Genomic DNA, 15063 nt, shown 5'->3' with positions numbered 1-15063 from the left:
TAAATGGGAGTTAAACGCCCAAACTGGCATAAAAGCTGGCGTTTAACTCCAAGAAGAGTCTCTACACGAAAATGCTTCATTGCTCAGCCCAAGCACACACCAAGTGGGCCCGAAAGTGGATTTTTATGTCATTTACTCATCTCTGTACACCCTAGGCTACTAGTTTTCTATATATAGGACCTTTTACTATTGTATTTTAATCTTCTAATCTTCGGACATCTAGTTCGTAGATCATTTGGGAGGCTGGCCTCACGGCCATGCCTAGACCTTGTTCTTATGTATTTTCAACGGTGGAGTTTCTACACACCATAGATTAAGGTGTGGAGCTCTGCTGTACCTCGAGTATTAATGCAATTACTATTGTTCTTCTATTCAATTCCGCTTGTTCTTTGTCCAAGATATCACTTGTTCTTCAACTTGATGAATGTGATGATCCGTGACACTCATCATCATTCTCACTCATGAACAAAGTGACTGACAACCACTCTTGTTCTACAAGCATATGAGGCTCTAGTGAATATCTCTTGGGTTCCTGATACACGATGCATGGTTGATCGCCTGACAACCGAGTGCTCGCCTGACAAACGAGCCAGCCATTCCGTGAGATCAGAGTCTTCGTGGTATAGGCAAGAACTGATGGCGGCATTCAAGAGAATCCGGAAGGTCTAACCTTGTCTGTGGTATTCTGAGTAGGATTCAATGATTGAATGACTGTGACGTACTTCAAACTCCTAGCAGGCGGGGCGTTAGTGACAGACGCAAAAGAATCACTGGATTCTATTCCGGCCTGACCGAGAACCGACAGCTGGATAGCCGTGCCGTGATAGGGTGCGTTGAACATTTCCACTAAGAGGATGGGAGGTAGCCACTGACAACGGTGAAACCCTTGCATAAGCTTGCCACGGAAAGGAGTAAGAAGGATTGGATGAAGACAGTAGGAAAGCAGAGAGACGGAAGGGAAAGCATCTTCATACACTTATCTGAAGCTCTCACCAATGATATACATAAGTATCTCTATCTTTATCTTTATGTTTTATTCATATATCATCTATACCCATTTGAGTCTGCCTGACTAAGATTTACAAGGTGACCATAGCTTGCTTCATACCAACAATCTCCGTGGGATCGACCCTTACTCGCGTAAGGTTTATTACTTAGACGACCTAGTGCACTTGCTGGTTAGTTGTGCGGAGTTGTGATAGAGAGTTGAGATTGCAATGAGCCCACCAAGTTTTTGGCGTCATTGATGATCACAATTTCGTGCACCAATTCTCCAACAGAATCTTCGTGGTATAAGCTAGATAGATGGCAGTATTCATGGGAATCCGGAAAGTCTAACCTTGTCTGTGGTATTCCGAGTAGGATTCTGGGATTGAATGACTGTGACGAGCTTCAAACTCCTGAAGGCTGGGCGTTAGTGACAGATGCAAAAGAATCAAGGGATTCTATTCCAACCTGATTGAGAACCGACAGATGATTAGCCGTGCTGTGACAGAGCATAGGACCATTTTCACTGAGAGGATGGGATGTAGCCATTGACAACGGTGATGCCCTACATATAGCTTGCTATGGAAAGGAGTAAGAAGGATTGGATGAATGTAATAAGAAAGTAGAGATTCAAGAGGAGCACAGCATCTCCATATGCTTATCTGAAATTCCCACCATGGAATTATATGAGTAACTATTTACTATTTTATTTTCTGTTTATTATTTATTTTCGAACTTATCATAAACCATTTAATCTGCCTAACTGAGATTTACAAGGTAACCATAGCTTGCTTCATACCAACAATCTCTGTGGGATCGACCCTTACTCACGTAAGGTATTACTTGGATGACCCAGTACACTTGCTGGTTAGTTGAACGGAGTTGTGAGATTCTCTAACAGTGCCTGTAACTCTTTTGGTCCAACAACAACACTAAGCTGTTGGTGCCATTACCAGGGATTATTAAGATCCCAATTCATCATACCATGATCTCTTTGGGGTATTCTTGATAGAGCCAATATTTAAATTTCATACAAGTACAAAGAGACCAACTTTGAGGATCACATTTTCGTCCACCAAGTTTTTGGCGCCGTTGCTGGGGATTGTTCGAGTATGGACAACTGACGGTTCATCTTGTTGCTCAGATTAGGTAATTTTCTTTTCAAAATTTTTCTTTTTCGTTTTTCCAAAAATTTTTTCGAAAAAAATTAATAAAAATCCAAAAAAATTAATAAAATCATAAAATTCAAAAATATTTTGTGTTTCTTGTTTGAGTCTTGAGTCAATTTTTAAGTTTGGTGTCAATTGCATGTTTTAAAAATTTTACTTGCATTTTTCGAAATTCCATGCATTCATAGTGTTCTTCATGATCTTCAAGTTGTTCTTGACAAGTCTTCTTGTTTGATCTTGATGATTTCTTGTTTTGTGTTGTTTGTTGTTTTTCATATGCATTTTTCGTTTGTTAAAGTCCATGCATTAAAGATTTCTAAGTTTGGTGTCTTGCATGTTTTCTTTGCATAAAAAATTTTTCAAAATTATGTTCTTGATTTTCATCATGATCTTCAAAGTGTTCTTAGTGTTCATCTTGACATTCATAGTGTTCTTGCATGCATCTTGTATTTTGATCCAAAATTTTCATGTTTTCGTTCATGTTTGTGTTTTTCTCTCTCATAATTAAAAATTCAAAAATAAAAAATATATCTTTTCTTTTTTTCTCTCCAAATTTTCGAAATTTTGGGTTGACTTGGTCAAAAATTTTTAAAATTAGTTGTTTCTTACAAATCAAGTTAAATTTTCAATTTTAAAAATCTTATCTTTTCAAAATCTTTTTCTTATCTTTATATCATATTTTCAAAAATTAGCTAACAAATAATGTGATTGATTCAAAAAATTTGAAGATTGAACCTTTCTTAACGCTGGCGGCATGCCTTACACATGCAAGTCGGATGGGAAGTGGTGTTTCCAGTGGCGGACGGGTGAGTAACGCATAAGAACCTGCCCTTGGGAGGGGAACAACAGCTGGAAACGGCTGCTAATACCCCGTAGGCTGAGGAGCAAAAGGAGGAATCCGCCCGAGGAGGGGCTCGCGTCTGATTAGCTAGTTGGTGAGGCAATAGCTTACTAAGGCGATGATCAGTAGCTGGTCCGAGAGGATGTTTGTTACTTTCTTGTTAAGAAAGGTTCAATCTTTAAGTTCTAGAATCTTATCTTGTAGTTTCTTGTTAGTGAAGTAAGTAATTTTAAAATTAAAAATTAAAATCTTTTTTTTATCTTCTTATCTTATCTTTTTATCATATCTTTTTCAAAATTTTATCTTTTTCAAAAATTTGATTTCAAATATCTTATCTAACCTCTTATCTTCTTATCTTTTCAAATTTAATTTTAATATCTTTTTCAACTAACTCTTTGACTTTGTGTTTGTTTCTTATCTTTTTCAAAACCACTTAACTACTTTTCCCTCTCTAATTTTCGAAAATATCTCATCTCTTTTTCAAAAATTCTTTTTTTGTTTTAAATTTTAATTTTAATCTTATCTTATCTCTAATTTTCGAAAATTACTAACCCCTTTTTAAAATTATTTTCGAATTTTCTATCTCTTCTCTCTTATTCTATTTAATTATTTATTTACTAACACTTCTCTTCACCTCTTTTCATCTAAATATCCGAACCCACTCTTCTTCACTCTTCTCCCCTTTCTTTTTCTACTAACATAAAGGAATCTCTATACTGTGACATAGAGGATTCCTCTTTCTTTTCTTGTTTTCTTCTCTTTCATATGAGTAGGAACAAGGACAAAAGCACTCTTGTTGAAGCTGATCCTGAACCTGAAAGGACTTTGAAGAGGAAACTAAGAGAAGCTAAACTATAACAATCCAGAAGTAACCTTTTAGAAATTTTCGAACAAGAGAAGGAGATGGCAGCCGAACCTAATAATGATAATGCAAGAAGGATGCTTGGTGACTTTACCAAACCCACGTCCAAATTTGATGGAAAAAGCATCTCCATTCCTGCCATTGGAGCAAACAATTTTGAGCTGAAACCTCAGCTAGTTGCCTTAATGCAACAAAACTGCAAGTTCTATGGACTTCCATCTGAAGATCCTTATCAGTTTTTAACTGAGTTCTTGCAGATCTGTGAGACTGTTAAGACGAATGGAGTAGATCCTGAAGTCTACAGGCTCATGCTTTTCCCTTTTGCTGTAAGAGACAGAGCTAGAATATGGTTGGATTCACAACCTAAGGATAGCCTGGACTCTTGGGATAAGCTGGTCACGGCCTTCTTGGATAAATTCTTTCCTCCTCAAAAGCTGAGCAAACTTAGAGTGGATGTTCAGACCTTCAAACAAAAAGATGGTGAATCCCTCTATGAAGCTTGGGAAAGATACAAGCAGTTGACCAAAAGGTGTCCATCTGACATGTTTTCAGAATGGACCATATTAGATATATTCTATTATGGTCTATCTGAGTTTTCGAAAATGTCATTGGACCATTCTGCAGGTGGATCCATTCACCTAAAGAAAACACCTGCAGAAGCTCAAGAACTCATTGACATGGTTGCAAATAACCAATTCATGTACACTTCTGAGAGGAATTCCGTGAATAATGGGACGCCTCAGAGGAAGGGAGTTCTTGAAATTGATGCTCTGAATGCCATATTGGCTCAGAACAAAGTGTTGACTCAGCAAGTCAACAAGATCTCTCAAAGTCTGAATGGATGGCAAAATGCATCCAACAGTACTAAAGAGGAAGCTTCTGAAGAAGCTTATGATCCTGAGAACCCTGCAATGGCAGAGGTTAATTACATGGGTGAACCTTATGGAAACACCTATAATTCATCATGCAGAAATCACCCAAATTTCTCATGGAAGGATCAACAAAAGCCTCAACAAGGTTTTAACAATGGTGGACGCAATAGGCTGAGCAATAGCAAGCCTTTTCCATCATCTTCTCAGCAACAGATAGAGAATTCTTAACAAAACACTTCTAATTTAGCCAATCTAGTCTCTGATCTGTCAAAGGCCACTTTCAGTTTCATGAGTGAAACAAGATCCTCCATCAGAAATCTGGAGGCACAAGTGGGCCAGCTGAGTAAGAAAGTCATTGAAACTCCTCCCAGTATTCTCCCAAGCAATACAGAAGAGAATCCAAAAGGAGAGTGCAAGGCCATTGATGTAATCAATATGGCCGAATGCACAAGGGAGGAGGAGGACGAAAATCCTAGTGAGGAGGACCTCCTGGGATGTCTCTCAAGCAAGAAGGAATTTCCTATTACGGATCCAAAGGAATCTGAGGCTCATATAGAAACCATAGAGATTCCATTAAATCTCCTTCTGCCATTCATGAGCTCTGAAGACTATTCTTCCTCTGAAGAGGATGAAGATGTGACTGGAGAGCAAGTTGCTCAATATTTAAGAGCTATCATGAAGCTAAATGCCAACTTGTTTGGTAATGAGACTTGGGAAAGTGAACCTCCTTTGCTCATTGGTGAACTAGACACCTGGATTCAGAAAATTTTACCTCAAAAGAGACAAGATCCTGGCAAATTCTTAATACCTTGTACCATAGGCACCATGACCTTTGAAAAAGCTCTATGTGATATTGGGTCAGGGATAAATCTTATGCCACTCTCTGTAATAGAGAAGCTGGGGATCATTGAGGTACAACCTGCCTTGTTCTCATTACAATTGGCAGACAAGTCATTGAGACAAGCTTATGGAATAGTAGAGGACGTGTTATTAAAGGTTGAAGGCCTTTACATCCCTGCTGATTTCATAATCTTAGACACTAGGAAGGAAGAGGATGAATGTATCATCCTTGGAAGACCTTTCCTAGCTATAGCAGGAGCTGTGATAGATGTCAACAGAGGCGAATTAGTCCTTCAATTGAATGAGGACTACCTTGTGTTTAAGGCACATGGCCATCCCTCTGTGACAAAAGAGAGTAAGCATGAAGAGCTTCTCTCAGTTCAGAGTCAAGAAGAGCCCCCACAATCAAACTCTAAGTTTGGTGTTGGGAGGCCACAACCAAACACTAAGTTTGGTGTTAAGACCCCATATCCAAACTCTAAGTTTGGTGTTGGGACTATACAACATTGACCTGATCACCTTATGGCTCCATGAGGCCCACTGTCAAGCTAATGACATTAAAAGAGCGCTTGTTGGGAGGCAACCCAATTTTATTTATCTAATTTTTATTTTATTTTATTTTATTGTTATTTTGTGTTTTATTAGGTACATGATCATGTGGAGTCACGAAAAAAATATAAAAATTAAAAACAGAATCAAAAACAGCAGAAGAAAAATCACACCCTGGAGGAAGGACAGACTGGCGTTCAACGCCAGTAAGGAGCATCTGGCTGGTGATGAGCGGATAATTTATACGCTTTTTGGCATTATTTTTAGTAAGTTTTTAGTATGTTTTAGTTAGTTTTTAGTATATTTTTATTAGTTTTTAGTTAAAATTCACTTTTCTGGACTTTACTATGAGTTTATGTGTTTTTCTGGGATTTCAGGTATTTTCTGGCTGAAATTGAGGGACCTGAGCAAAAATCTGATTCAGAGGCTGAAAAGGACTGCAGATGCTGTTGGATTCTGACCTCCCTGCACTCAAAGTGGATTTTCTGGAGCTACATAAGCCCAATTGGCGCGCTCTCAACTGTGTTGAAAAGTAGACATCCTGGGCTTTCCAGCAATGTATAATAATCCATACTTTGCCCAAGATTTGATGGCCCAAACTGGCGTTCTAAATCAGCTCAAAACTGCCCAGCGTTAAACGCCGGAACTGGCACAAGAATGGGAGTTAAACGCCCAAACTGGCATAAAAGCTGGCGTTTAACTCCAAGAGAAGTCTTTACACATGAAAGCTTCAATGCTCAGTCCAAGCACACACCAAGTGGGCCCGGAAGTGGTTTTTTATGTCATTTACTCATCTTTGGACGCCTAGTTCTTAGATCATCGGGGTAGCTATCTTTAGTCTTATGCTATCTTAGATCAGGGGGCTGGCCTCACGGCCATGTCTAGACCTTGTTCTTATGTATTTTCAACGGTGGAGTTTCTACACACCATAGATTAAGGTGTGGAGCTCTGCTGTACCTCGAGTATTAATGCAATTACTATTGTTCTTCTATTCAATTCAGCTTGTTCTTGTTCTAAGATATCACTTGTTCCTCAACTTGATGAATGTGATGATCCGTGACACTCATCATCATTCTCACCTATGAACGTGTGCCTGACAACCACCTCCGTTCTACCTTAGATTGAGTGGATATCTCTTGGATCCCTTAATCAGAATCTTCGTAGTATAAGCTAGAATTGATGGCGGCATTCAAGAGAATCCGGAAGGTCTAAACCTTGTCTGTGGTATTCTGAGTAGGATTCAATGATTGAATGACTGTGACGAGCTTCAAACTCCTGAAGGCTGGGCGTTAGTGACAGACGCAAAAGAATCAATGGATTCTATTCCAACCTGATTGAGAACCAACAGATGATTAGCCGTGCCGTGACAGGGTGCGTTGAACATTTTCACTGAGAGGACGGGATTGTAGCCACTGACAACGGTGATGCCCAACATACAGCTTGCCATGGAAAGGAGTAAGAAGGATTGGATGAATACAGTAGGAAAGCAGAGAGATAGAAGGGACAAATCATATCCATACGCTTATCTGAAATTCTCACCAATGAATTACATAAGTATCTCTATCTTTATTTTATGCTTTATTCATATATCATCCATAACCATTTGAATCTGCTTGACTGAGATTTACAAGATGACCATAGCTTGCTTCATACCAACAATCTCCGTGGGATCGACCCTTACTCGCGTAAGGTTTATTACTTGGACGACCCAGTGCACTTGCTGGTTAGTTGTGCGAAGTTGTGAAATTATGTTTAGACCATGGTATTGAGCACCAAGTTTTTGGAGCCATTACCGGGGACTGTTTGAGTTGTGAAAAGAATGAATCACAATTTCGTGCACCACTGGCGTTCAACGCCAGAATAGAGCATGAATCTGACGCTGAACGCCAGAAACAAGCAACATTCTGGCGTTTGAACGCCAGGAATGTGCCTTGAAAAAAGCTGGCGCTGAACGCCAGTAACAAGCATGGAACTGGCGTTCAATGCCAGAAACATGCTACACATGGGCGTTGAACGCCCAGAACATGCTTCACATGGGCGTTGAACGCCCAGAACGTGCATCACCTTGTCGTTTAAACGCCAGAATGGTATGCAAAGGCATTTTGCATGCCTATTTGGTGCAGGGATGTAATTCCTTGACACCTCAGGATCTGTGGATCCCACAGGATCACCTCAGGATCTGTGGACCCCACAGGATCATCTCAGGATCTGTGGACCCCACAGGATCCCCACCTAACATAATCCCACCTTACCTTCTAATCCTATAACACTCTTCCCCATATCACACTTCCCAACAACTTCAATCTCTCTTCCCCATTACCCCCTTCACCACTCACATCCATCCACTCTTCCCCATAAACCCCACCTACCTTCAAAATTCAAAACCACTTTCCCACCCAAACCCACCCTAAATGACCGAAACTACACCCTCCCCCTCCCTATATATACCCTTCCATTCTACTTCATTTTCACACAACACAACTCCCTCTTCTATACCTTGGCCGAAACCAACACTCCCCCTTCTCCTCCATATTTTCTTCTTCTTCTTCTTCTCTTCTTTCTTCTCTTGCTCGAGGGCAAGCAATATTTTAAGTTTGGTGTGGTAAAAGCATAAGCTTTTTGTTTTTCCATTACCATCAATGGCACCTAAGGCCGGAGAATCCTCTAGGAAAGGAAAAGGGAAGACAAAAGCTTCCACCTCCGAGTCATGGGAGATGGAAAGATTCATCTCCAAAAGCCATAAAGACCACTTCTATGATGTTGTGGCAAAGAAGAAGGTGATCCCTGAGGTCCCTTTCAAGCTCAAGAAAAATGAGTATCCGGAGATCCGACATGAGATCCGAAGAAGAGGTTGGGAAGTCCTAACCAACCCCATGCAACAAGTCAGAATCTTAATGGTTCAAGAGTTCTATGCCAATGCATGGATCACTAGGAACCATGATCAAAGTATGAACCCGAGTCCAAAGAATTATCTCACAATGGTTCGGGGGAAATACTTAGATTTTAGTTCGGAGAATGTGAGGTTGGCGTTCCACTTGCCCATGATGCAAGGAGATGTACGCCCCTACACTAGAAGGGTCAACTTTAATCAAAGGTTGGACCAAGTCCTAATGGACATATGTGTGGAAGGAGCTCAATGGAAAAGAGACTCCAAAGGCAAGCCAGTTCAACTAAGGAGACTGGACCTCAAGCCTGTGGCTAGAGGATGGTTGGAGTTCATTCAACGCTCCATCATTCCCACTAGCAACCGATCTGAAGTTACTGTGGATCGGGCCATCATGATTCATAGCATCATGATTGGAGAGGAAGTAGAAGTTCATGAAGTCATCTCCAATGAAATCTACAAATAGCCGAAAAGCCCTCCACCATGGCAAGGCTAGCTTTTTCTTACCTTATTTGCCATCTATGTTACTCAGCTGGAGTTATCATAGAAGGAGACATCTCCATTGAAGAGGATAAGCCCATCACCAAGAAGAGGATGGAGCAAGCAAGAGAGACTCTCCACGGATCTCAAGAGATGCATGAGGAAGCTCATCATCAAGAAATCCCTGAGATGTCTCAAGGGATGCACTTTCCTCCCAACAACTATTGGGAACAACTCAACACTTCCTTAGAACATTTGAGCTACAATGTGGAACAATTAAGGGATGCCAAACAGAAAAATCCGTAAAGGCGCAATCTTTTCTTCAAAAATCAAACGAATCACTACTCATACAGAAACAGGCAACAACATGCAAAAGCCTTAGGAAGCTTCAACTACCAAGGGAACATCAGAGAAGAAAAAGCCAGAAATCGTAGCAACAAAAAATATAGAAAAGCGAAAAGATTCAAACTTTTCCAAATATACATTCAAACAAAAACCCTACTGTACCAGGAAGTAGAACAATGCAAGAAAAAAAGAGAAGATGAACCAACCTGAAAAAGGAAAAGCGCGCGGAGAGCGAAGACGAAGAGATTAGGAGTTGCCGTCGAAAACAAAAAGCACACCCACGATCGCCAAACAATGTCACAAAGAAAAACGCGAAAGGGCAGACGACAGACGAAAACAACAAAAGTGAGAAAGAAAAGGGGAAGTTACGGAAAGGAGAAAAACCATCTCCGTGTGTGAAGTTCAAAATAAAAGAAGCAAGAGAAACGGGGCATTGAAAACCAATTAATGGGGGCATTAAAAACCCTCGCGCATTCCCAAGACCAGGGCACTAACGCAAAAACGCGTGCTTTTAGAGGAAACAGAACAGAAATGTTTTGCATTCAAAAAAAAGGGAGAACTCTATAAAAGGGAAATCGACAAAATGCTCGAGTTGGGCTTCACCAAAGAAGGATCGAAGTCCTAAAACTAAAGACTCGACCTCAAAAAAGGAAGACCGAGCTCGAGCAGGGGCACTGTTCATATCCTGGGTCGAGTTGTCTAACCCGGGATGTTCTACAGACAAAGCGACTGACCTCTTCTCAAAGAACTCGGCCAAATCACGGGAAAGCCCAAAAAAGGGCCCGAATAGAGGAACGCGCCCCAAATCCTAAGGCAGCCCAAGCCTACAGAGAGAAGGGCGATTCCCTTGAAGATAAGATAAAGATAAGATAAACTAACTTATCTTATCTAAGAAGGTCACTCTACGCCATTATAAATACATTGAAGCACCCAGGTATAACTCATACTCTGATTCTACTCAATACCTGCTTAATACCCTTGCTAACTTAAGCATCGGAGTCCCTTGCAGGTACCCCCACCCTCCGGGGACGAAGGATCAGCACCATCAACCAGTCCAACAAGTCAGACACAACAGCTCCGACCCACGCAGAAAGATCTCGTCCGAGATCGACCTACAGTTTCAGGTAACCCACGGAACAGTAACCACGGTTTATGCCTACCATTTTCCCTTCAAAATCGATGGGACTCAGCCACAGTTTAGGACCAACTTTTTTCATGAGTAATCCGTCCCTGCCAGCCACCATTTATGTAGAGAGTAGAAACCGTGGTTAGTTCCCACGGTTTACTTAATAATATAAATTGCACATGCACATAATAAGTTTGTGTTTTGTGTATATGGGTAAAGGATTCATGGAATTTATTTAATTAGGTAAATTGCCCTGTTTACATTTTTCCTTAATCACCATCAATTGTCTTTCTTTCTTCCTAAATGAAATTACCGAAGCAAAATCAAGGCAATACGGGAAGGAGAAGTGACCGAGTGAGGGAGAGACACCGCGGCTCCCTTTGACCTTCTAATATCTTGAGATCCGTAACTCTAATAAAAAATCTAATTCGATAAAAGTATTCGTATCTTTTTCCTTTATGTATTGGTGTTACTTTTGTTCGGTAAAAATTTACGGTGACATAGCTCTTCTTTCTCTTGAGTTTGGCCAATTGAAATTTTAGGAGGCACAGATGATTTCTGACGTTTTTCTCTTCAGCAGCTCGGTCAGAAAGCTTCTCCAGAGCGTCGAGTATTTTGATTTCGTATGGAAGTAGGATTTTGGTAACTTTATAATAATTAAATGTAAATTTGATAAGTGAATGTTGATTTGGTTATTATTGTTTGAGTTTGAATGAGTTTATGTTGAATTATTGTTGTTGTTTGTGATTTGTTGGTTTGGCTTTGATGAACAGCTCAGGTGTGGTTGTTTTAATGGTTTTGGGACTGTTGTGATGTGTTATTTTAAGAAAATTGATGAGATTTGGTGGTTGAAAGATTAAATTAAAAGTTGAGAAAAATCGATAACCGAAAGACTCGAAAAAGGGTTAAAATACAAGTAATATTTTGAAAGAGAAGGGCTAAGGGTTTTAGTTTTGGTATACGAGGAAAGTTAATGTTTAAACTTTATTTTTGAAGGGTAACATTATATTTGTATATAAAAATTGAGGTGCAATTTGTAATTATATAAGTTTTCAGGTATTTTGGGTAATAAATAGAGTACGAAGGGTAAAATGAGTATTTTATAAAAATTCAAGGTTACTTTTATAAATATTGAGATAAGTGAGGGTTTCAAATATAATTTTATAAAAATATTGGGTTAAAAATGTAGTATTTAAAAGTTTGAAGTTTAAAACATAGATAATAAGAGTTTAGGAATAAAGGCTTTACAAACCTAGGTTTTTAAGAAAAGATATAAATATTATTTACTTACGATTTAAATTATTCTATTTATATTATTGTTAATATTTTATTACAAACATTAATTAGTAGAGATATTATTAATAATAATATAAGTCAGAGAAGAGCAAACAGAATGATCTTAAAAGTTTTAGAGAACGCAGACTTAATTAAAGTATTTTATAATTCTTTTCCATAAGAGATTTAGGAAAAGGCGAGGGAAAAATGTGAAGTTGAGTTATGATAAAGAATTAAAAGATTAAATAAAAGAAGAAGAAAGAAAATAAGAGGAAAGACTAATATTAAAGAAACCTCTATCACAGAAGAGCAGAGAGTAAAGATTAAAAGAATCTAAAGGAATTCCTACCACAAGAGGGCAGAGCACAGAAAAGAAAAGAAAGAAAGAACGAAAAGAAAAGGAGATAAGTAGAGGTATTGTTTGGCACTAAAAACGAGTTAAGATGATTGTGTACCTGCTGAAGATGAGCAGAGATATGGTGGTGAGTCCACTGAAATTTACTTTCCAGAGATACAACGGCCAATCCAGGGGATGGTCACAGCTGTAAGACAGAGGTTGCTTATAGAGGTTATTGATACATACATTGGCCAGAGAGAGCCTCACCTGTAAGACTGAGGTTGCTTATAGAGATTATGTTTGCATACATCGGCTCAAGAGAGCCGCACCTATAAGACAGAGGTTGCTTACAGAGGTTATGATACTGGAAATCAACTCAGACAAAGGTTGCTGAGTTACGTCGGGAACGGGTCAAAACCGACAGATGAGCTCATTACCTGCACTACGGGTAGACATGCATCATACTTATTTGCGCATATTTGTTTGTGAGTGTATTTCCTGTCATTGTGGGTGTGCTAAATGGCTGTTTGAATTCTGTGTTCTATAATTGTTGAATTGGATTGTCCCTTGTTGACTGTTATTGCTAACCGAGTATATATAAAACGAACTTAACTTCTAACCTGATCCTACTAAGAACTCTCCAGTTCTTACCCCCTATCTCCACCCCCTTTCAACTACAAGTGCGAAGGTTTAGTGCGGAACTACAAGAGCATAGAAGATTCTGTTTACAAGTTGAGTTGTTAGATTTTATTTTCCCCTCGTCATTTATTGTTTTAGTTTTTAGAGGGGTAGGAATTGTATTTGAGGATCTTTGAGTAAGTCTATGTATATAATGCTACATGAATATATATAACTTTGTGATTAAATGATTTAAAGTACCGACTCTTCGTTTTCTTGGTGAAAGTTTCGGTTCGTATTCACGAAGGCTCAATATTAAATAAAAATAGTATAGAATAAAAAGGTTTAGAGGTAAGTAACGCTTGAGTTTTTAGTACGATCATGAAGTACTAAAAAGGGTGTTACACCTGGGGCGTGTGGAACGCTACTCTGTTGGCGTGTGAAACGCCACAAATTTCTTTCCCCTAGGGGTGTTGGTGCTTGGCGTATGACACGCCCTTGATGTGGCGTGTTGCACGCCACTTCTTAGTCACCCCTGGAGCTTCATTCTTCTTGGCGTGTGATGCACCCTTTTTGTAACGTGTGAAATGCTGAAATGGTGCATTGGAGTGGTCTTCTAAATTTCTAGCCCAGCATGCAATGTCGTGGGCCCGCGTGTGGCACACCATGATAAGATCCAATCCTAGGAGGAGCAATCTTGGCTGTGGCACACCCTATATATGGTGTGTGACACGCCAATAATATGCATGCAATTGAGCCTCGAAGGCGTACCCATGGGAGATGTGTACACATGATCATGCAAAATTCCTCATTTTCGCGTACGCATGGGGATGTGTATACCTGATTCCTCAATCTTCCAGGTATTGTACATACGCATGGGGATACGTACGCACAATTTAGCAATCTTTATATGTTGTGTGTACGCAAGGGACTCCATACGCGTCCTTTTGAAGGCGTGCCAAAATGACACACCCTTTCACTTTGGCGTGTTACATGCCTTGCATCTTGGCCTCCTGGAGTACGCTTTTTGGGAGTGTGATGTGCCCTAGCTTTGGCATGTTGCACACCTACTTTTATGTACATACACTATGAACTATTATATATCATTAGAAAGATCTGAATGTTAGCTTTTTAATGCCGCTGGAAGCACTTCATTTGGACCTTTGTAGCTATAGTTATCTTTGTTGGAGTAAGAAGAGGTCAAGGTTGCACACCAAGTGTGCACAAAATCATCCCCTGGACTTTCTGATTCGGAAGATATGCCTTGTCTGTGGTACCTTGAATAGGATCGTGAAGGGGAGTGGACTGCTTAGAGCTTCATCTTTTGCTACAGTGAGAAACCTAGAGGTGGCTTGATGAGAGGACATGAGTCATGTCAACGTGGTGGATTGCTGCAGTAGAGGAGGTTAACTTGATGAGAGGACATGTTAATCACTTACGACTGCCATTGAAGGAATCAGAAGGTTATTGAAGAAGACAATAAGAAAAGTTAATCCGGAAAAACAAAGCATCTCTGAAGCCTCAACCATTCTATACCATTGAATTCCTATTTATCCAGTAACTTTTATTTATTTTTTTTTAATGCTTTTTTCTATGACAACTCATAATTTTCTATCTGCCTAACTAAGATCTGCAAGGTGTCCACTGCTTGCTCAAACCAACAATCCTCGTTGGATCAACCTTGACTCACCTCAGGTATCACTTGGACGACCCGGTATACTTGCCGGTCTATCTGTGCGAATTCTGCAGAGCCAGTTTCGTGCACCAAATTTTTTGTGCCGTTGCCGGGGATTGTTAGGATTTGAGAAACAACTGGATTATCTTGTTGCTTAGATTAGGTACTTTTTTATTTTGTTTGAGTCTTTTGTTTCCCTTTTT

At 39.7% G+C, this 15063-nt stretch overlaps 1 non-coding gene across 1 annotated transcript; it reads right to left on the bottom strand.

Moving 5' to 3' along the window:
- Positions 1-4299: 4299 nt before the first annotated feature.
- LOC130977760 (small nucleolar RNA R71) lies at positions 4300-4403 on the bottom strand. Its single transcript, XR_009085437.1, has one exon. It is a non-coding gene; the product is annotated as a small nucleolar RNA R71 (small nucleolar RNA).
- Positions 4404-15063: the final 10660 nt, after the last annotated feature.

This window comes from Arachis stenosperma, chromosome 4 (assembly GCF_014773155.1).
Source record: "Arachis stenosperma cultivar V10309 chromosome 4, arast.V10309.gnm1.PFL2, whole genome shotgun sequence".
Lineage (NCBI taxonomy): Eukaryota > Viridiplantae > Streptophyta > Magnoliopsida > Fabales > Fabaceae > Arachis > Arachis stenosperma.
Note: the sequence above shows the minus strand (reverse complement) of the source record. Positions and strands in the feature narration are given on the sequence as shown.